We start from the raw sequence: 21556 nt of genomic DNA on the forward strand, positions 1-21556 counted from the left end.
GCCGGACCCAAATGCATCTCCGGCGGCAGCTGTGTCGGTTTTACCGGCACAGCTACCGCCAGGGTTGTAATGAGACCAACTGTTTCAATAGTACCCAAGGGGGTGTTTTGTGTTAAAATGTAAGTACATTGTGATATATTCAGCAACAATGGTCAAAATTACTAACTGCATAGTTAAGTAACTCATCAAACTGGTCTACATTGGCCAAAATGGTGGCCCATTTTGACTGGCCCACACTAGCATTTTACATTTTTGGTACAGGCATGGCCCTATATGGGCTGGCTGAACTGTCAAAGGGAAAACTGTTTCCCTTTGACAGTTCAGTTTAGTTCCCCAACCTCACATGCTCACTGAGCCATAAAAGTGCTGGGCCGTTTTGCTTCGCCAGGATTGCATAGCTCATTGAAAATGCTCGCTGGGGCACTGCATGTCTGTATGTCAGAGGAGGAGCTCCTGCGCCTCCTCGCACATACGGACAGAGCAGCTTGGAGCAGGGCGTTTCAGCACCCACACGCAGGCCAATGCAGAAGGTATGTTTATGTTCATTGTTTTTATTTAAACATGTGTATGGATGCGTGTATGCTTATGTTATTAGTGAATGTATGGTGATGGATGCTCGTGTCAATGATAGAGTGATTGCTGTATAAATGTGCAGCGCCTTGCATACACACGTAATCATGTTGATTGTGTTAGGCCCAGTGGTGCCCAGGGGACAGGGATGGTATCTTTTTACTGGACATCTATTATAGATGTCCAGTAAAACATGTCATGCCTGCCCCCTGGACCTTCAGCACCATTCGCATACTGTTTGGCTATTTACCAATTTTTTTGTCAAAAGTATGCTCTACAATGCAACATTTTAACCCATTATTTAAAAAACATTCACAAGGGGAAACCCCCCCAAACCTCCCTTTATTGGTTCTGGCTCCCACATTATGCTTGGTCGCTATGGCATTTTTTGTGGGGAAATAGTTATGCCCCTCTACTTAAAAAAATCACCAGCCGCCACTGGCCCTCAGACTGTGTTGGAAACGGGATGTGAGGAACCCACGTACTGTGGTGGGAGCACAATGGGCGGGAACCATGCGATAGTGGTGGTATCAGAGTGGGGAGAGCCCAGGGTGTGTGATGGGGTGTGGAGAGACCAGGGACTGGGTAGGAGTGGGATGAGGGAGCCCAGCGACTGTGATGGGAGCAGGTGACGTAGCACAATATATACGGTCCATTTGGCATTTCTAAGGGGTCCCGACCTGCCCAAATTTTACTCAGGGGGACCCGGCCAAAAAAATGTGAAGACCACTTTCCTAAGGTGAACTGCCCTGATGGCACTAAATCATATGCCATGCCCCTGAGCCTCACATCACCAAACCTAGTGATATTGTCCGCCTTTCTCGGTGATGTTCCTGAGCAGGGTACTCAAACGCGCCCAGTCATCACCTACGTGACGTGACCCAGAAACCGAAAATCAACACACAACTTCTCACAACACAGCACGGCACAATTCGGAATACTAAACCGTACTTTAAAAAGAAACAACAAGACTGTACAATTTGTGAAGTACTTTTGTTTCACAATAAACGCTCCAACAACATCCGACTATTGCCATATTCGATCAAATTTGAAATTTCTTTCTTCGCTCGTCATCCAAAATATTTATCGTGAGTCACGCGTTGTTCTTTTTGCGTACACAAGGTGGTGGTTTTGGATAAAAGAAGTGCATGGGTTGCACAGTGCATTCCAGGGCTTGTGCATCAACTTGAGGCTAGACCACCGTAAAGGATGTTATGTTGCTCCTAATCGCTAGTACAGCGTAAGGGCATATTTGCCCTTGCCGATCGTCCCAAAAAACTGTTAAACACATCCAATTGTTCACAAGTAGCTAGAGCTGCCGATTAAAAAATCCGTCATTTGGCATCTGCAATCTATAACAATCGCAAAATGGCAAAATGTACCTGTTTCGGAAACATAATAGAAATATGTCTCACTAGCCGATCTTTATTACAATTTGCTTCCGAGAACATTGCTATGTAGTATCCTCAACTCTAAACGGGATACAAAAGCTGATGATACAATTCTATCTGCTCATAGATGGCATTTTAATGAAATATTAGCGTTGAACCTGGGAGAACTGAGTAGTGGTCTACATGCATATCAATGCTGGCCTGCCCATCTGGACGGTAAAAAGAACATTACACACAAAAGTTAAACTTGTGTTTCAATGTAATATGCCTCTTAGAACAAACAAGTACAATTTAACCCACAAATAATGCTCAGATAATGATAAGTTGATGCTCGTTCGAGTACAAAATCATCCAAAATTAAACATACATTACATTCACCATTTCCATTCTCTTGGCATAACTCAGACCGTAAGGCAGACTCCGTTTGCACCAACACTTTTTCATAAACTGAATTTACATGTTCCTTAGTCCACTTTTTGAATACATAAACTTATCATATCTTACATTATTTTATTTTTATTTTATTTATTTGTATATGGCTTTTAATAAAGACCTTTACAAAAATCTGAACAATCGAAGTTTAAAAGAGGAAATCACAAAATACAAGAAAGCATACGGAAAAGAGGAATAGTTTCACATACAAAACCAGAAAAAAAACCTTTATAACAATCTGAACAATGAAAATTTAAAAGAAATCACAAAATACAAGAAAACATACGAAAAGAGGAATAATTTCACATACAGAACCAAAAAAAAAAAACTATAACTATAATATAATACGTAATTTCATCTACCTAAACAAGCAAGATTTCATAATACATTGTTGAAAAAAAATCCTTCCAATACACAAAACATACCTAAAATTCATAAATCTGAAAAATGTCAAAATTTCAAAGGATAAAAAGCAAAATACTCAGTTATATTAAAATTTAATCAGTTATACTCAGCTATATTAAAATGTAAGATAAGTCGCATTCTATTTTTAGAAATCTAACAACAGCTAATTGCAGCAGGACTTTCTTGTCAAATAACATACCTTTCCAGACTTGATCCAAATGAACATTAGATACGTCCGATACAAATCTGGAAAAATAAGACACTCTCTGTAAAGATAGAGCAGGACACTCAAGCAACAGGTGTCTCAACATTTCTTTAGACTCATGTTCATGACATTGTCTACATGTTGTTATAGATTTTATTGATTTTGTTCTGGTAGCAATTATTTCACCAGTGAGCATGACATTGAATCTAAATCTCATGTAACAGTTTCTCCATCCTCTATTGGGAAAGAGATATGAATACGGTTCCATAGAGCCCATATATTTATAGTGTGAGACCATGTGGGCATACAGCCTGAATTGTGATAATTTTTGAATTGTCATTGCCCAATCAACATTTTGCAAAAGCTGTTTCACTCTTTTAGGATTCAAAATAAGAGTTTCCACGCGTACTCCCACACAAACCAACAATGAATTACACATTTCCATTAATTTAAATAGAAAATTTGATTTGGGTGTACCTTGCTTCAGCATCTCTTAGAGTACATTATACCAATTGTTTTCACTTTGAACAATTAAATTCCGAAATAATTGAAGACATTTCCACTCCACCATACTCTTAAAAGATTGTAACCCAAACTCGTAGCGAATGGCTACTATTGGTACACATTTTGGTAGGCAGAAAATTATTTTTCTGAGTAGGGAAGCCTCTAACCTGTTCACATTCAGCTTACCCATTATGAAAGGAATTTCACTCCAATAGAGTATTTTTGGAGTAGCTTTTGATTTATAGAATCTGAAAGTGGGTGTGTACGAGAAGCCACCAAATTTATGGTCTACTGCTCGCATCTGGGTAATACAGATTTGAACTTTAGACAAATAATGATTTTAAATTTGGACGCTATTTGCCTTTGAATTGACAAAAAAGCCCAGATAGATCATAGAGTTCTTAATGACCAATTTAAACTTGTCCAAGTACCAGCTTTTTGAAGATAATATTCTTCTCTCTCCACTGAAGCACAGAATGTGAGATTTTTGTGGATTTACCGATAGACCATTATTTGTCATGTAATTGGCAAATGCTGATAACAAGCGCTGGAGTCCCACTGACGATCTATCAAACAGTAGGAAGTTGTCAGCAAAGGAGCACCCACATATTTCTTTCCCTTCTAGCCTTCGTTGTATAAAAGCAGCATTTCCGAGCACTGGCCCTATATCCGATGTATACAAATTGTATAGGGTCGGGGCAAAAATACATCCCTGTCTGAGGCCATTGGCTGTCTTAATTGCCACAGAAAGTTGACCATCACTACTCAAACGGACGTGTATCTTCGACCCTTCATGTAAATGAATTAAAGTGTCCAAAATGTCTCGTGGGATTGCCATTGCAGACAACTTCTTCCATAATATGTCTCGATTCACCCTATCAAATGAGAGAGACATATCCATGCTGGCTAAAAATACCAGACTTGCCCCCTTTTGCCAGCCTAATTCTTGAAGAAGGGAGATTAACACCCCTCCCACCTGTGTGCCAACTCCTTTTCTGAAGCCGAATGAAATGGCGAATAGATTTTTTCTGTAGCCCACTGTTCGATCCTTTGTAGGAGAAGGCCTGCATTTATCTTTGAATCAGAATCTAATAGGGCAATTGGCCGGTAGTTTGAGGGCAAGGATCTGTCTCCCTTTTTATAGATAGGTATAATGTAACTCATATTCCACGATTCTGGAATGACCTTTGTTCTGCTTATATCCCCAAAAAGAAGAAACAATACTTTTGACCATTTGTCTGGATTACCCTTAAAAAGAGCATTTGATAAGCCATTCGGGCCCGCAGCTCTAGAGGAACTAGACCGGGCTATCCTTTCTCTAATTATTTCAATAGAGAAGTTGCCCGACCACAAATTATTTCCCCTTTGTCTACTAAATGGTCACATGGCTCGATGCTCGCATACATATTTCCAAAATGTTCTGCCCAAGTTTCTTCATCAATAGGATTAAGATTGCGAACTACGGCAGGTTTAGAAATTCTGTTTAGGGAGCTGCCAAAAATGTTTTACCGAAATTTTTTTAACGCAGTCAGCATTTCCTCATTGTCTGCTTGTAAGAGGGTAGATTTATGATTTCTAATCCAGTTTCAATATGTTTGTTTCACATGTTTCGCTCCCTCTGATTTCAGATTATCTGGCAGATCTAACTGATGGATTTGTCTTAAGGTGTGACGTAAAAGTATCTTACTTGTATAGATTGCCAAGTCATATTTGTGCTTATGCATTTTCGAGGTCTGCCTTTTAGGGTTCTTCACCAAATTTTCAATAAGAGTTTTAACATATGGACCAAAATGGTCACGAGAGAACCTTATTTTTTTTTCTTCAAATGTAGTTGCATCATGATCCTTACAAAAGAGATCATTACATGCAATTAAATTACCGGGATGCCAGACAATTCTGTTGTACCCTGGGTTTAAAGACAGATTTTCCATCATCGGGTTGGAACATTTTACATTATAACAACCCTCCTTCATTCAATTCCTTTCGGAATGGTCCCTTTCTCTCAAGATCAAAAAACACTTAAACCTTATATTGTGTGTCCGATGCGTGGGCTTCCTGAGCTTGCAAACAAATTCAAAGCTGGTAACCTTCAATCACAATCAAAATACATTCATACTTTGCAACAACTTGCCACAACGCATCCATGAGAACTGTAATTCTCATGCACGTGCAGGGCGGTCTTTGCACCAGGAAGTGCAGGTGGCTGCCTGAGGTGCCGACTGTAGTGGCACCAGTTTGACTCCATTATTACTTTAATTACATTTTGACACAGACATGAATAGCCCTTTCTTTGCTGTGCTCTGGGTGTAGCACAAGCACATCAATTTATAAACATCAAGTGTTTTAATTAAGAGTGTAAAATAACCTGAAATTACTTCTATTTTACCCCTTCAGTGCCAAGGGCAAGATTTCTCGTCCTTTTTGGCACCTTGTTTTGAGAGATCAGGGATCGCTCAGAACTGTAATCCAACCCCCGGGCTATGTGAGGGGGAGGTCCCCACTCACTGCCAGGGGGCTGGATTACCTTCAGTATTCACGTCGGCGTGCGTAAAGCATGTCAGCGTGAAACTGAAAGTAAAATCAATGCAGCAGCCATTTTCAGCTGCTGCAGTGAAGAGAGAAGCTAAGAGCCCTTTTTCTCCGTCTCGATCTCCGACTGTATTTCAAGCCAGAGATCGAGGCGGGTATCATTGGAAAGGGGAGATTCTTCCCTTTCCAACGATACCCATTGTGTGGCTTTGCTGCCCGTGGATCGGGCACAGGGCGTGCAATCCGTGGGCAGCAATGTCACTGGATCAATAGAGTCCCGTTTGTGATGCAGGGGGGCTGCTTACTAGGTAAGCGGACCCCTTGTCCCTGTGGCCCCAAAGCATGGGGCTACTGCGCTGGAGACCCCTGGGGGCAGATGATCACTGCCCCCAGATGTGAAAAAGAAAAAAACAAATGTAGAAAAGTCGAGGGAAGGGGGGAGGTGGGAGGGGGTTTGGGGCCCTGGGGCCCACTAGCCACCAGGGATATTGGCAAATGTGGTGTCGTTGGAAAGGGGAGATACACCATATATATGAGGCATTGCTGGTCACGGATCGGCGCAGAGCACTCAATTCATGACCAGCAACCCACTGGACCAAAAGGGATACGTTTGTGACATGGGGGGGGCTGCTTCTGTAAGCAGCCCTCTCCCCCCCTGGCCCCCAAAGCATGGGGGCATATATGTGCACAACCCTAGGGGCAGATGGCTGATCATCTGCCCCCACAGAAGGGGGCAAAAAAAATTAAAAATAATAAAAATAAATAGAACGGGGATGGGGGTGGGGATGGGGGCCTACAATATTTTGGCCTATGAAATGGTGGTAGCCCTCCCCCTCCCACACCAAGTGGAAAGTGGGGCCACCCCTTGTAGCCCTCTCTGGGAGGCAGATTTATGGACCCAGGCAGGAGTACATGAGGAGGCCCCCCATCCAATTGGAGGGTGGGGGCAGGGCTACCAGGAATTAGTGTGCAGCCCCCCCAAATGATGGGGCCTGCACTTTAGCCCCCCCCTGGGGGCAGATGGCTGATCATCTGCCCCAGCGAAGGGGGCAAAACAAAAACAAAACAAAAAAATGAAAATAAGAAAAGGGAGGGATTGGGGGGGCACTAGCCACCAGGGATATATTTTACAGAAATGGGGGGTGGCACTCCCCCCCTCACCCCAAGGGTAAATGGGAGCACCCCTTGTAGCCCTATATGGGGGCAGATATCTGCTCCTAGGAAGGGGCATGTGACCCCAGGGAGGGCTGAATGAGATGCCCCCCCTGCATTTGGCGTGGTGGGTCGAGGGCACCCCCAGTATATTAGAAAATTACCTGGCGGTTTAGGGTGTCCCTTAGCCCGCCCTAAAGTGTAGTGTACCTTTTCCATTTTTTTCTTTGTTCACAAAACTTGCCTTGGCGCAGAGGGGAACAATGGTGTGCCAATCTGGCGCTGGGGTGCCCAAACCTTACTGCCCCACTCTCTGAGTGGCCTGTCCCACCATTTTTTGGGGGCCCTCTCCCCCCACCCCAAATGGAGGGGGGTGTACCTCACGCAGCTGTTTGTAGGAGGACCAGCGAGGACTGCATAAGGTGCCCATTTTGGGCGAGGGGGGAAGGGGCCCCAAAAATGGTGGGACATGCCCCCCCAGTGGGTGGGGCAGTAAGGTTTGGGCAACCCGGGCCAGATTGGCACACCAATGTGCCCCTCTGCGCCAAGGCAAGTTTCGTAAACAAAGGAAAAAAATGGAAATTAGTGGAACACATTTTAGGGGGGCTGTGGGGCACCCCAAGGGGACAGGGAATTTTCTAATGGGATGGGGTGTGACCTCCCCACCCCCACCCGCTATGGAGTGGGTGCTATGTCATGCAGCCCTCCCTGGGACCAGATATCTGCTCCTAGGAAGGGACGCCTGAGGCCAGGGAGGAGTGCAGGCCACACGACCCCCTTATCTGCCCCCAGGGAAGGCTACATTTTGCTGGTGTGACCGTAGGTAACACATGTTTTTTGTTTTGTTTACAGCTTTTTCTACCCGAGCAGCTGCAACGTTATGTGAGTACTATTTTTTATTAATCTATGGTTAGGGCACACTCTCAGTGGGGTGGGTGAGACTGGGGCTGGATTGTTGATGGTGTGGGTGGGAATGGCCAGTCTGGCAGGATCACCTCCAACTGTCCTGGAGTTGAGGCTGGGTTGTATTACAGCTTTTCCCTTCGGGGAGGTATTGGCACACTGCCGAGACTCCTTGGTGCGGAGAAGCTGTAATGCAGGGCAGCCAGGGCTCCAGAAAAGTCAGCGGTAATATCCCTGTATTTGGGCACCCTTCTCCCATGTGGGTCTTTGCAGGGGATTCTGGGTAATAAATTCTGCGCCGATTTGCGTAAGTCAGACCTCTATGGATTCACACGCGTGTTCTCTTTTGGGAAGTGCATGGGGTTCCCTGTTTTCCTTACTGCCTTCAACACCCTAGGCCCAAAACTGTAGGTTGCCCACATGAACAAAATGGTCAGTGGTGAAAGGCTTTGGGTTACCAGTGGGTTCCCCTTTTCCTTTTGTGCCCCCGGTAGGTGCACCCACACATGTGAGGTACCATTTTTATTGGGACACGTGTGGGGACACGGGAAGGTAGGCCATGTGTTGTTGGCAGTGTGTTTTGGTGGGTGGCCACAGCGAAATGTCTGAAAATTGTCTTCATTTCCAGCCAATTTCAGAGACATTTCCATGTGTCCACTCACCGAAACATGTTGCCAACAATGGATGTCATTCCTTCTCGCGTTCCCACAGGTGTCCTGACGAAAAAGGTACCTCACATGTGTGGGTGCACCTACTGTGAGCGCAAAAGGAAAAGGGTAACCCGCTGGTAACCCCAAGACTTTCGCCATAGCACAATTTATTCATGTGGAAACCTACAGATTTGGGCCTAGGGTGTCGAAGCCAGCAAGGAAAACAGGGAACCTCATGCATTTCCCAAAAGAGGACACCCATGGGAATGCACAGAGGTCTGACTTGCGCGAAACGGCCCAGAATGTATTACCCAGAACCCCAGACAAAGTGAACATTGTGTTTTTTTTTTCACCAAATATCTCACTTTGTCAGGGATTGTGGCTAATAAAAACCTGGGCAATTTGCCCAAGGCAGACCTCTGTGGATTCCCACGGGTGTCTTCTGTTGGGATGTGCATGGGGTTCCCTATTTTCCTTACTGCCTCAACACCCTAGGCCCAAAACTGTATGTTGCCCACAAGAACAAAATGGGTAGTGGCGAAAGGCTTGGGGTTCCCAGTGGGTTACCCTTTTTCTTTTGCGCCCCCGGTAGGTGCACCCACACATGTGAGGTAACGATTTCATCGGGACACCTGTTGGAATGCGGGACGGTAGGCCATGTGTTGTTGGCGGCGTGTTTCGATGGGTGAGCCGAGTGAAATGTACGGAAAATGCGTTTTTTCCCCACATTTCGGACTTTGCGGACGTGTCTGAGTAATACATTCTGGGCCGATTTGCGCAAATCATACCTCTGCGGATTCCCACGGGTGTCCTCTTTTCGGAAATGGATGGGGTTCCCTGTTTTCCTTGGTGGCTTGGACACCCGAGGCCCATATCTGTATGTTGTGCTTGTCTGGAGAAAGTGTGAAATTCAGGTGTCAAAACAGACTTGGGGTTACCTGTGTATTAGGTTTTCCCCTTGGCGCCCAGGTAGGTGCAACCAGAAATGTGAGGTACCGATTTCATCAGGACACCAGTGGGAACGCGGGACGGTAGGCCATGTGTTGTTGCCGGTGTGTTTCGATGGGTGAGCCGAGTAAAATATGTGGAAAATGCATTTTTTTCCCACATTTCGGACTTTGCGGGGGTGTCTGAGTATTAAATTCTGGGCCGATTTGCACAAATCATACCTCTGCGGATTCTTACAGGTGTCCTCTTTTCGGAAATGCATGGGGTTCCCTGTTTTCCTTGATGGCTTGGACACCCTAGGCCCTTATCTGTATGTTGTGCTTGTCTGGAGAAAGTGTGAAATTCAGGTGTAAAAACAGACTTGGGCTTACCTGTGTATTCGGCTTTCCCCTTGGCACACAGGTAGGTGCACCCACACATGTGAGGTACTGTTTTCATCAGGACACCTGTGGGAACACGGGACGGTAGGCCATGTGTTGTTGGCAGCGTGTTTCGATGGGTGAGCTGAGTGAAATATGCGGAAAATGCGTTTTCTTTCCCACATTTCGGAATTTGCAGGGGTGTCTGGGTAATACATTATGGCCCATTTTGCGCAAGTCATACCTCTATGGATTCCCACGGGTGTCCTCTTTTCAGAAATGCAAGGGGTTCCCTGTTTTCCTTGGTGGCTTGGACACCCGAGGCCCATATCTGTACGTTGTGGTTGTCTGGAGAAAGTGCAAAATTCAGGTGTCAAAACAGACTTGGGGTTACCTGTGTTTTAGGGTTTCCCCTGGGCGCTCAGGTAGGTGCACCCACACATGTGAGGTACCATTTTCATTAGGACACCTGTGGGAACGCGGGACTGTAGGCCATGTGTTGTTGGCGGCGTGTTTCGACAGGTGAGCTGAGTGAAATGTGCGGAAAATGCGTTTTTTCCCCCACATTTCGGACGTTGCAGGGGTGTCTGGGTAATAATTCTGGGCCGATTTGCGCAAATCATACCTCTGCGGATACCCACGGATATCATCTTTTCGGAAAGGCATGGGGTTCCCTGTTGTCCGTGGTGGCTTGGACACCTGAGGCCCATAACTATATGTTGTGCTTCTCTGGAGAAAGTGCAAAATTCAGGTGTCAAAACAGACTTGGGGTTACCTGTGTTTTAGGCTTTCCCCTTGGCGCCCAGGTAGGTGCACCCACAAATGTGAGGTACCGTTTTCATTGGGACACCTGTGGGAACGCTGGACTGTAGGCAATGTGTTGTTGGCGGCATGTTTCGACAGGTTAGCAGAGAGAAATGTGAGGAAAATGCGTTTTTTTCCCCACATTTCGGACTTTGCGGGGCTGTCTGGGTAATACATTCTGGGCCGATTTGTGCAAATCATACCTCTACAGATTCCCACGGGTGTCCTCTTTCCGGAAAGCATGGGGTTTCCTGTTTTCCTTGGTGGCTTGGACACCCGAGGCCCATATCTATATGTTGTGCTTGTCTGGAGAATGTGTGAAATTCAGGTGTCAAAACAGACTTGTGGTTACCTGTGTTTTAGGCATTCCTCTTGGTGCCTAGGTAGGTGCACCCACACATGTGAGGTGCCGTTTTCATCGGGACACCTGTGGGAACGTGGGATGGTAGGCCATGTGTTGTTGGCGGCGTGTTTTGATGGGTGAGCCGAGTGAAATTTGCGGGAAACGCATTTTTTTCCCACATTTCGGACTTTGCGGGGGTGTCTGGGTAATAAAATAAATTCTGGGCCGATTTGCGCAAATCATACATCTAAGGATTCCCATGGGTGTCCTCCTTTTGGAAATGCATGGGATTCCCAGTTTTCCTTGGTGGCTTGGACACCCGAGGCCCATATCTGTATGTTGTGCTTGTCTGCAGAGAGTGTAAAATTCAGGTGTCAAAACAGACTTGGGGTTACCTGTGTTTTAGGCTTTCCCATTAACCCCAGGTAGGTGCACCCACACATGTGAGGTACCATTTTCATTGGGACACCTGTGAGAACGCGAGACAGTAGGCCATGTGTTGTTGGTCGCGTGTTTCGATGGGTGAGCTAAGTGAAATGTGCGGAAAATGCATTTTTTCTTCCCCATATTTCGGAATTTGCGGGGGTTGTTTGGGTAATAGATTCTGGGAAGATTTGTGCAAATCATAACTCTGCGGATTCCCACGGGTGTCCTCCATTCGGAAATGCATGGGGTTTCCTGTTTTCATTGGTGGCTTGGACACCCAAGGCCCATATCTGTATGTTGTGCTTGTCTGGAGAAAGTGTGAAATTCAGGTTTCAAAACAGACTTGGGGGTTACCTGAGTTTTAGGCTTTCCCCTTGGTGGCCAGGTAGGTGCACCCACACATGTGAGGTACCGTTTTCATCGGGACGCCTTTGGGAACGCGGGCTGGTAGGCCATGTGTTGTTGGTGGTATGTTTCGATCAGTGAGAAGAGTGAAATGTGCGAAAATGCGTTTTTTCCCGACATTTTGGACTTTGAGGGGGTGTCTGGGTAATACATTCTGGGCCGATTTGCGCAAATCATACCTCTGCGGATTCCCACGGGTGTCCTCTTTTCAGAAATGCATGTGGTTCCCTGTTTTCCTTGGTGGCTTGGACACCCGAGGCCAATATCTGTATGTTGTGCTTGTCTGGAGAAAGTGTGAAATTCAGGTTTCAAAACAGACGTGGGGTTACCTGTGTATTAGGCTTTCCTTTTGGCGCCAAGGTAGGTGCAACCAGAAATGTGAGGTACCGTTTACATCAGGACACCAGTGGGAACGCGGGACGGTAGGCCATAAGTTGTTGGCGGTGTGTTTCGATGGGTGAGCCGAGTAAAATATGCGGAAAATGCATTTTTTTCCCACATTTCAGACTTTGCGGGGGTGTCTGAGTAATAAATTCTGGGCCGATTTGCACAAATCATACCTCTGCGGATTCCCACAGGTGTCCTCTTTTCCGAAATGCATGGGGTTCCCTGTTTCCCTTGGTTGCTTGGACACCCGAGGCCCATATCTGTATGTTGTGCTTGTCTGGAAAAAGTGTGAAATTCAGGTGTCAAAACAGACTTGGGTTTACCTGTGTTTTAGGTTTTCCCCTTGGCGCCCAGGTAGGTGCACTCACACACGTGAGGTACCGTTTTCATCAGGACACCTGTGGGAACACGGGACGGTAGGCAATGTGTTGTTGGCAGTGTGTTTCGAAGGGTGAGCTGAGTGAAATGTGCGGAAAATGTGTTTTCTTCCCACATTTCGGACTTTGCGGGAGTGACTTGGTAATACATTCTAGCCCAATTTGCGCAAATGATTCCTCTGCGGATTCTCACGGGTGTCCTCTTTTCGGAACGCATGGGGTTCCCTGTTTTCCTTGGTGGCTTGGAAACCCGAGGCCCATATCTATATGTTGTGCTTGTCTGGAGAAAGTGCAAAATTCAGGTGTCAAAACAGACTTGGGGGTACCTGTGTTTTAAGGTTTCCCCTGGGCGCTCAGGTAGGTGCAACCAGAAATGTGAGGTACCGTTTACATCAGGACACCAGTGGGAACGCGGGACGGTAGGCCATATGTTGTTGGCGGTGTGTTTCGATGGGTGAGCGGAGTAAAATATGCGGAAAATGCATTTTTTTCCCACATTTCAGACTTTGCGGGGGTGTCTGAGTAATAAATTCTGGGCCGATTTGCACAAATCATACCTCTGCGGATTCCCACAGGTGTCCTCTTTTCCGAAATGCATGGGGTTCCCTGTTTCCCTTGGTTGCTTGGACACCCGAGGCCCATATCTGTATGTTGTGCTTGTCTGGAAAAAGTGTGAAATTCAGGTGTCAAAACAGACTTGGGTTTACCTGTGTTTTAGGTTTTCCCCTTGGCGCCCAGGTAGGTGCACTCACACACGTGAGGTACCGTTTTCATCAGGACACCTGTGGGAACACGGGACGGTAGGCAATGTGTTGTTGGCAGTGTGTTTCGAAGGGTGATGAAGTGAAATGTGCGGAAAATGTGTTTTCTTCCCACATTTCGGACTTTGCGGGAGTGACTTGGTAATACATTCTGGCCCAATTTGCGCAAATGATTCCTCTGCGGATTCTCACGGGTGTCCTCTTTTCGGAACGCATGGGGTTCCCTGTTTTCCTTGGTGTCTTGGAAACCCGAGGCCCATATCTATATGTTGTGCTTGTCTGGAGAAAGTGTGAAATTCAGATGTCAAAACAGACTTGGGGTTAACTGTGTTTTAGGCTTTGCCCTTGGCGCCCAGGTACGTGCACCCACACATGTGAGGTACCGTTTTCATCGGGACACCTGTGGGAACATGGGACAGTAGCCCATGTGTTGTTGGCGGCGTGTTTCGATGGGTGAGCTGAGTGAAATATGCGGAAAATGCATTTTCTTTCCCACATTTCGGAATTTGCAGGGGTGTCTGGGTAATACATTCTCGGCCATTTTGCGCAAGTCATACCTCTGTGGATTTCCATGGGTGCCCTCTTTTCAGAAATGCAAGGGGTTCCCTGTTTTCCTTGGTGGCTTGGACACCCGAGGCCCATATCTGTACGTTGTGATTGTCTGGAGAAAGTGCAAAATTCAGGTGTCAAAACAGACTTGGGGTTACCTGTGTTTTAAGGTTTCCCCTGGGTGCTCAGGTAGGTGCACCCACACATGTGAGGTACCATTTTCATTGGGACACCTGTGGGAACGCGGGACTGTAGGCCATGTGTTGTTGGCGGCGTGTTTCGACAGGTGAGCAGAGTGAAATGTGAGGAAAATGCGTTTTTTTCCCCACATTTCGGATTTTGCGGGGCTGTCTGGGTAATACATTCTGGGCCGATTTGTGCAAATCATACCTCTACAGATTCCCACGGGTGTCCTCTTTTCGGAAATGCATGGGGTTCCCTGTTTTCCTTGGTGGATTGGACACCCAAGGCCCATATGTGTATGTTGTGCTTGTCTGGAGAAAGTGTGAAATTCAGGTTTCAAAACAGACTTGGGGTTATTTGTGTTTTAGGCTTTCCCCTTGGCGCCCAGGTCGGTGCACCCACACATGTGAGGAACTGTTTTCATCGGGACATCTGTGGGAATGGGGGTCGGTAGGCGATTTGTTGTTGGCCAGTGTTTCGATGGGTGAGCCGAGTGAAATGTGTGGAAAATGCGGTTTTTTTCCCACATTTCGGAATTTGAGGGGGTGTCTGGGTAATACATTCTTGGACGATTTGCGCAAATCATACCTCTGCGGATTCCCACGGGTGTCCTCTTTTGGGAACGCATGGGGTTCCCTGTTTTCCTTGGTGGCATGGAAACCCGAGGCCCATATCTATATGTTGTGCTTGTCTGGAGAAAGTGTGATATTCAGGTGTCAAAACAGACTTGGGGTTAACTGTGTTTTAGGCTTTGCCCTTGGCGCCCAGGTACGTGCACCCACACATGTGAGGTACCGTTTTCATCGGGACACCTGTGGGAACGCGGGACGGTAGGCCATGTGTTGTTGGCAGCGTGTTTCGATGGGTGAGCTGAGTGAAATATGCGGAAAATGTGTTTTCTTTCCCACATTTCGGAATTTGCAGGGGTGTCTGGGTCATACATTCTGGGCCATTTTGTGCAAGTCATACCTCTGTGGATTCCCATGGGTGTCCTCTTTTCAGAAATGCAAGGGGTTCCCTTTTTTCCTTGGTGGCTTGGACACCCGAGGCCCATATCTGTACGTTGTGATTGTCTGGAGAAAGTGCAAAATTCATGTGTCAAAACAGACTTGGGGTTACCTGTGTTTTAGGGTTTCCCCTGGGCGCTCAGGTAGGTGCACCCACACATGTGAGGTACCATTTTCATTGGGACACCTGTGGGAACGCGGGACGGTAGTGAAGTGGGAGAATGGAAGACCAGGCTCCCGTCCTTCACCTCTCGCGCTTGGCCTAGAGGGTCACGGCCCAGACACCCGCCGCGAGAAGAGTTTGTCCATTTACCAGACGACCAGGTACCCTGGTACAGGAACATACGGATGTGTCCATCTGCCTGCCCAGCAGCCCACACTGGCCATGCCGACACCTGCGGCTCGGATCAGCTAGACTAAAATCCACACGTCGTTAGAGATGCCATGACGACCTAGACAACGGGAAGCACATCTGTACAAATATACACACTGAACATCTCCACACCAATCTACACGAAGAACATACTCAGTGCTCTGACGTAGGCGACAGGCATATTCACGGACGTGCATCTTTATTATTTTTACATAGGCTTTCAGAATGCAGAAACGCAAGACGCATCATGAACTCATCTATAACGCTTGCTCACGCTTCTCTTGAAACCCGTTACCACCATGAGAGGTATAATGGAAACACGATACTGGTCATGGAAATATATGCTATTATAACCTAAAAGCACCTATGCACCAAACGGACTACTTATGCACCAGGCCCGAGTAGGCCTCAACCAAGAGCTCCCGTGGACATTAACAAAGCAAGAGTCAGGTTGCTGATCCTGCAGAAAGAACCCGGTGGAACAACCAGCCAAGGTCGCAATGTTGCAAACCCACATTCCAAGAACAAATCATCAAAGGCACGATGTTGCAACCTCGCACTCCGCGCCCCAAACGATAAAGTCACGCTGGCAAATTAAACCAGACGCGCAGTAGAAAAAACAATATTAATTGTACAGAATTCTGCCTCTTTCACGGTCCCTCCCCACGTGACCAAGCCGAACCTGACGAGATGCCAAAACCCAGGAGAGAAAAGGCGTCTGGGTCCCTCGCTACGAGACACAGGCCGATACACTTGAAAGGATCAATGGACATCTGCTACAGTGGGAGCGGTCAGCCTTCCACCTATGAATGAATCCTCACATTGTCTGCACGTACCCATATTGAAACATTGTTGCAATCACAGGTACACCGAGAGCTGGGAACAACGGTGGTCCCAAGCTGGGAAGCTCACGAGTGCACCAATCAGAACATGGGGCTCTTATCTCAGACGTCAGTAATATTAGCCAATCCTCAGGAGTCTTCATGTAACAATTCTTATGTATCTAATTGTAGGGACAACCCAGATATACCACCTGACTACACCTTGTCCACTAATATCATTCTCTATATGTGTACTATACTAACCCTACCACTCGAGCAACCAATTAAGAGTGGCGATAGGTTTTTTGTTAACTTTCTGAAGTGACGCAAGTAGCGCGTCATAATGCAGTAAAAAGGGCCTGCGAGCCCCATGATTGTGTGTGTGTCAGGACGAACGCGTGCGCTCCTTGACCCATCCCTGCCGTTTTGTCTAAATAAACAGCAGAGTCACCTTGCTCCTTGTGTGTGTCTCATACTCTATCTCATCTGGGATATACGGGAGGAGTTGGGGCCTCCCTGCCCGGAGGTCTGCGGACGGCCCGGCTGACCCCGGCAGAATTTCCCCCCGACAAGTTGGAGGCACTGCTGAGATCTGTTTAAGATCGACTTTTATTTTTAATTTTTCCAGGCACTCCCGTTGCGAGGAGGCCCGGCGGCGCGGCCCCCTCTGCCGTTGCCCCCTTCTGAGGACTACAGGACCATCGCGGAGCTGCGAGAAGACCGGACAGCGCAATCCGGATATTGGCCCTCGGGAGCCGGTTGAGAAGTATCCCGCCCGCGGTCGGCGAGTGTCCAGACGTGGTCCAGACGAGGGGAGGTGGCGAGCCGCTTGGAGGGGTGCACACAGTCGAGCGGCCCTGCATCGAGAGAACTTGGTGAGCATGACACGCACAACAAGCAATGCGAAATTGTGAGGGAGGGGGAGGAAGTAAATAAGGGAGGAGGGAGGTATTGTACAGATGTGCGGCGAAGGTTTAACTGAGGGTTGCCAATGGAATGAATGGTAGCGGACGAGTGCGAGAGCAGTCGGCTAAGTTACACGAAAGAGGGGGGCGGGGCACGAAAACATCACGTGCAGCCGCTCGTAAGACACTGATGGCCTAGATTGCGACTACGTGTGAGGGTGGGTGTGTGTGGTTTCCTACGATTTGACATTTATTGATCAATGAGTAGATGAGGTTCCCTATTGTTCGAGCAAGAAACTCGATAGGTAGATGACGTTTCCCTGTGGACGGTAGCTAGTTACATAGTTGCCCAAAACGGAAGATAATTGGCTGGTTAAGCCCTCCTGTTGAGGGGCGTATCACACGCGAGGCGACGCAGCGTGCGCAGTCCGGTTATATTATTGATGAGATTACCTTGTTCCAGGAGAGACAGGAAGACAGCTGTAGGGTTAGCGGGGTAGATTGCAAGTGTATTTTGAACTTAAAGAACATAACAAGAATGTACCAGTAGCTCGAAGAAATCGGTGACGTCACCAGTAGGGATTTAATAAGATATCGCGAGCATAAGAAACTTTGGGATTGAGAGTGGTGGGGAAGAGAAACATGACAAAGGAGCGGATACGGAGATAAACGATAAACGAGTGGATCGAAAGAGGAGAAGGGGCGTGGCTGCACACGGAGAACGCACGGAGAACGCCGGCCACGGCAAGTGTAAAAGGGGGAGGAGAACGGAGAAACAGGACGACTGTATAAGATCGTCGTAAGGGGTACGCAGCCGCGGGGGGCTGCGTGCGCTTCGGCCGCAGGGGGCCGTAGGGGAAGGAATATAATCTAACATCATACATATATACATATATATTTGTTTTATTATTATTATTTTTTATTTTTATTTTTATTTTTTATTATTAGTATTGCATAATTTGTCAAAGGATTGTCGTAAGTCCCCACACTTGCGGGGCAAGGTAAGCAATATAAGGTTGTATATTGTAAACTGCTAGTAAAGGGAAGGGTAACAAGGGGAGTGCCATTATGTCATACGGGAGAGGGTCGGGAGGGTGGGGGAATACCCTCACTACCCCACTACAACACATATGCACCACACTGCCACCACATAGGGAGAAATTAATTAAGTACAGCATAGAGTGGACCCAGGGGACGGACAACAAAATGTTAACACCATGGCCGCCTAATGGTAGTTTCGATCCATATGCCCAACATTCACTATTAAACCATCTGCACAATACGTACAAGGGGAAGAAGTTGGCAAACCATGTGGAAGTGTTTAACTTATGGAGGATGTTCCAGGGGTCCCGACCAGGACCAAATGGAATGTTCACTATGGGGGAAACACCGGAAGAAAAGGAGATTAAGAAAGAAGGAACGGATGGGGAAAAGGGGTGTGAAAGGACAAAGAATACGGGGAATGAAGGACAGGGAGGAGAAAAGATTGATAAATCAAACGACATAAAAAAGGAACCGAACAATGAGATACCCATAACACCGGGAGTGAAAACAGAGGGAGGAGGGTTGTACCCTTTAAGAGAATTAGGAGAAATAGAAGGACAGTTCAGGGCGGCTGAAGGATACTCGAACCCGGCATACAGCCCTCCACCATATGTGGCTCATAGGAAGATACCAATGGGGGAAGGGAGGATTGGAGAAGAGCAGACTGTAGAGATAGGAAACGATGAGTGGGTAGCTGCACAGATATTATTGAAATTACGAGGCTCACTAACTGGAGAAGAAAGGGAGGCGGTAAAGAGAACAAACGAGGATAGTGCCAGAGAGAGTGAAATGAGGGGAGAGGAGCTACTACGGCAGAAGGAAGAGATTTTGGAGGAAAGATTAGCAAAACTAAGGGATGAGCAGAATGAATTGATCAAACAACTTGAGAGGGAGGAAAGAGAGAGAGTGAGGAAAAGGAAAGAAGGTAAGAACGAATTGGAAAAATTAAGGGAACGAAATGAGGAGCAAAAGAGAGAAGCTGAAAGGGTAAAAGCAGCAGCAGATAGGGTATCAAGAGTAGTGCTGAGAGAGAAGAAGAAGGAAGAAGAAGAAAAGGAAAAGGAAATGGAAATATGGAGGAGGAGGGTACTATCAGAGACAGCTAAGAAATATGAAGAGGGGAAGGTAATAGAGAGTATAGTAGAAAGAGAAAGGGTGAAATGGGAAAGGAAGAAAGAGGATGAAAGAATATTGGAACAGATGAGCAACGAAGTAATGGAGGAATTGAAAAGGAAAAGGGAGGAAAATAGTAGGGAAATGGAGGAGAGAAGTGAAGGGGGAAGAGAAGGGAGGAGTAGGGAGAGTGAAAGATGGGGAGATGTATATAAAAGTAGAGAGGTAGCAACAACATCAGCACTAGGGGGAACAGTTGGTAACAACGAAAGGGGAGAAAGAGACCTAATAGACTTAAAAACAGTAACAATAAAAGGAAAAAAGGCAGAGTGGGGGGTGCCATTTATGAATGACTTTTGCAGTGAGGAGGAAGAAGGAGTGGAGAAGGATGGAAGAAAGAGTGAAAGGGAAAGCTTAGATAAGCTATACCTCACTAGAACAAACATAGATTCGCCCTGGATGAGTAGAAGATGGGAGGAGCTGGAGAGAAGTAAGGAGGGAGTGAAAAGAATAGGGGAAACACAAACCCATGAAACCACGCCACCCACATCCCCATCACGCCCTCCCACGTCACACCCTACATGTTCAACCACCGCACGCTCACTGCACAGAATAAAGCTCGCGCCCTTCATGAACGAACTTACACCTTATGCATGTCGGCTTAGGGACCTCCCTAGTCGCAGGCAAGACAGACAAATAAACATACCCATATTGAACACAGGAATTGACGAAAAAAGGGGAAAGGAAGAAGAGGGAGATAGGAGCAGAGGTAGTAAGGAAGAATTTGAAGTAGTAAAGGAAACGGGGGAAGAGGAGGGGTGTGAAGACTCAATATTATGGAGCATAAAGGGTGACACAAGACAGAATTTAATGCCACTGTTGGAGAGAGGAGGGGTTAGACCACAGTATGTACCTTGGAAACATACGGATAAAGAAAATATAAAATGTAGGCTCCCATCACTAAGTGGAGGTGCGGGTAAGTGGATATATGAAATGGAAAAACACACCGCAGGACAGAAATTAGCAGTAGGAGATGTGAAGGGCCTGTTAATATCAATATTAGGGGATAGAGCGGATGACATTTGGAAAAGAGCGGGATTCCATGGGGTAACAATAACGAACACATCGCATGATGGGGCACCATTTGCAAACTGCAGACATGTGCTATGGCAGGCACTGAGAGTGCAGTACCCAGATACATCAGACATAGGAGCCATTACTTCCCGTAAGATGGGTGAAAATGAGGATCCTGTTGATTATATCCAGGATATTCAAGAGAAGTGGCGCATGGAAACTAGAGAACAATGGGACAAAACACCAGCCATATTTTATCATATACTAGTACAAGGGCTCCCAGAAGGAGTTCAGAAACAACTAAAGAAAGTAGTGGGGATGGAAGCAAAACCATGGCCAGAAATACAACTGACTATAGTACATCACTGCAGGACATGGCAAGGAAAAATGAAACAAAAGGAAGAGGACAGGAAAACAGAAGAGGCCAAACTAGTACAGAAAAAACTTACTAAATACACAATGGAAGGGGCACTAATAACTACGCCCACACCAGTGGCCCAAAGCCCAACGCAAGTAGTGGCTGCACAAGATCCCGCTCAAATAGCGCCTCCACAAGGTGTAATACAGCAAGTGCCGCCTCTGCAATTACACGCACCAAACATGGGAGGAGGGTACCCAATGCAAGGAACTGGGTATTACAGTTATAACAGAGGGAGAGGAGGGTTTATGAGGGGGAGAGGATACGGATATAATACCCAACAACAGGCTGGGGGACTTAGAAATTACTACCCCACAGGGCAACCCGTATACCAGGACAACACAGGGAGCTTCCCATGGCAAAGCAGGGAACCACCCGTGTGTTGGAGCTGCGGACTATTAGGACACATGTCACGTACATGTAGGGTCAGGCCAGGAACACCAGCATGGAATGAACAAGCACAACCTAGGACCTCACAAGAACAGCAGGGCATACAACGACAGCAGATGTCACAACAA

The sequence above is a fragment of the Ambystoma mexicanum genome, chromosome 7q (genome assembly GCF_040938575.1).
Source record: "Ambystoma mexicanum isolate Mex_15411 chromosome 7q, UKY_AmexF1_1, whole genome shotgun sequence".
Lineage (NCBI taxonomy): Eukaryota > Metazoa > Chordata > Amphibia > Caudata > Ambystomatidae > Ambystoma > Ambystoma mexicanum.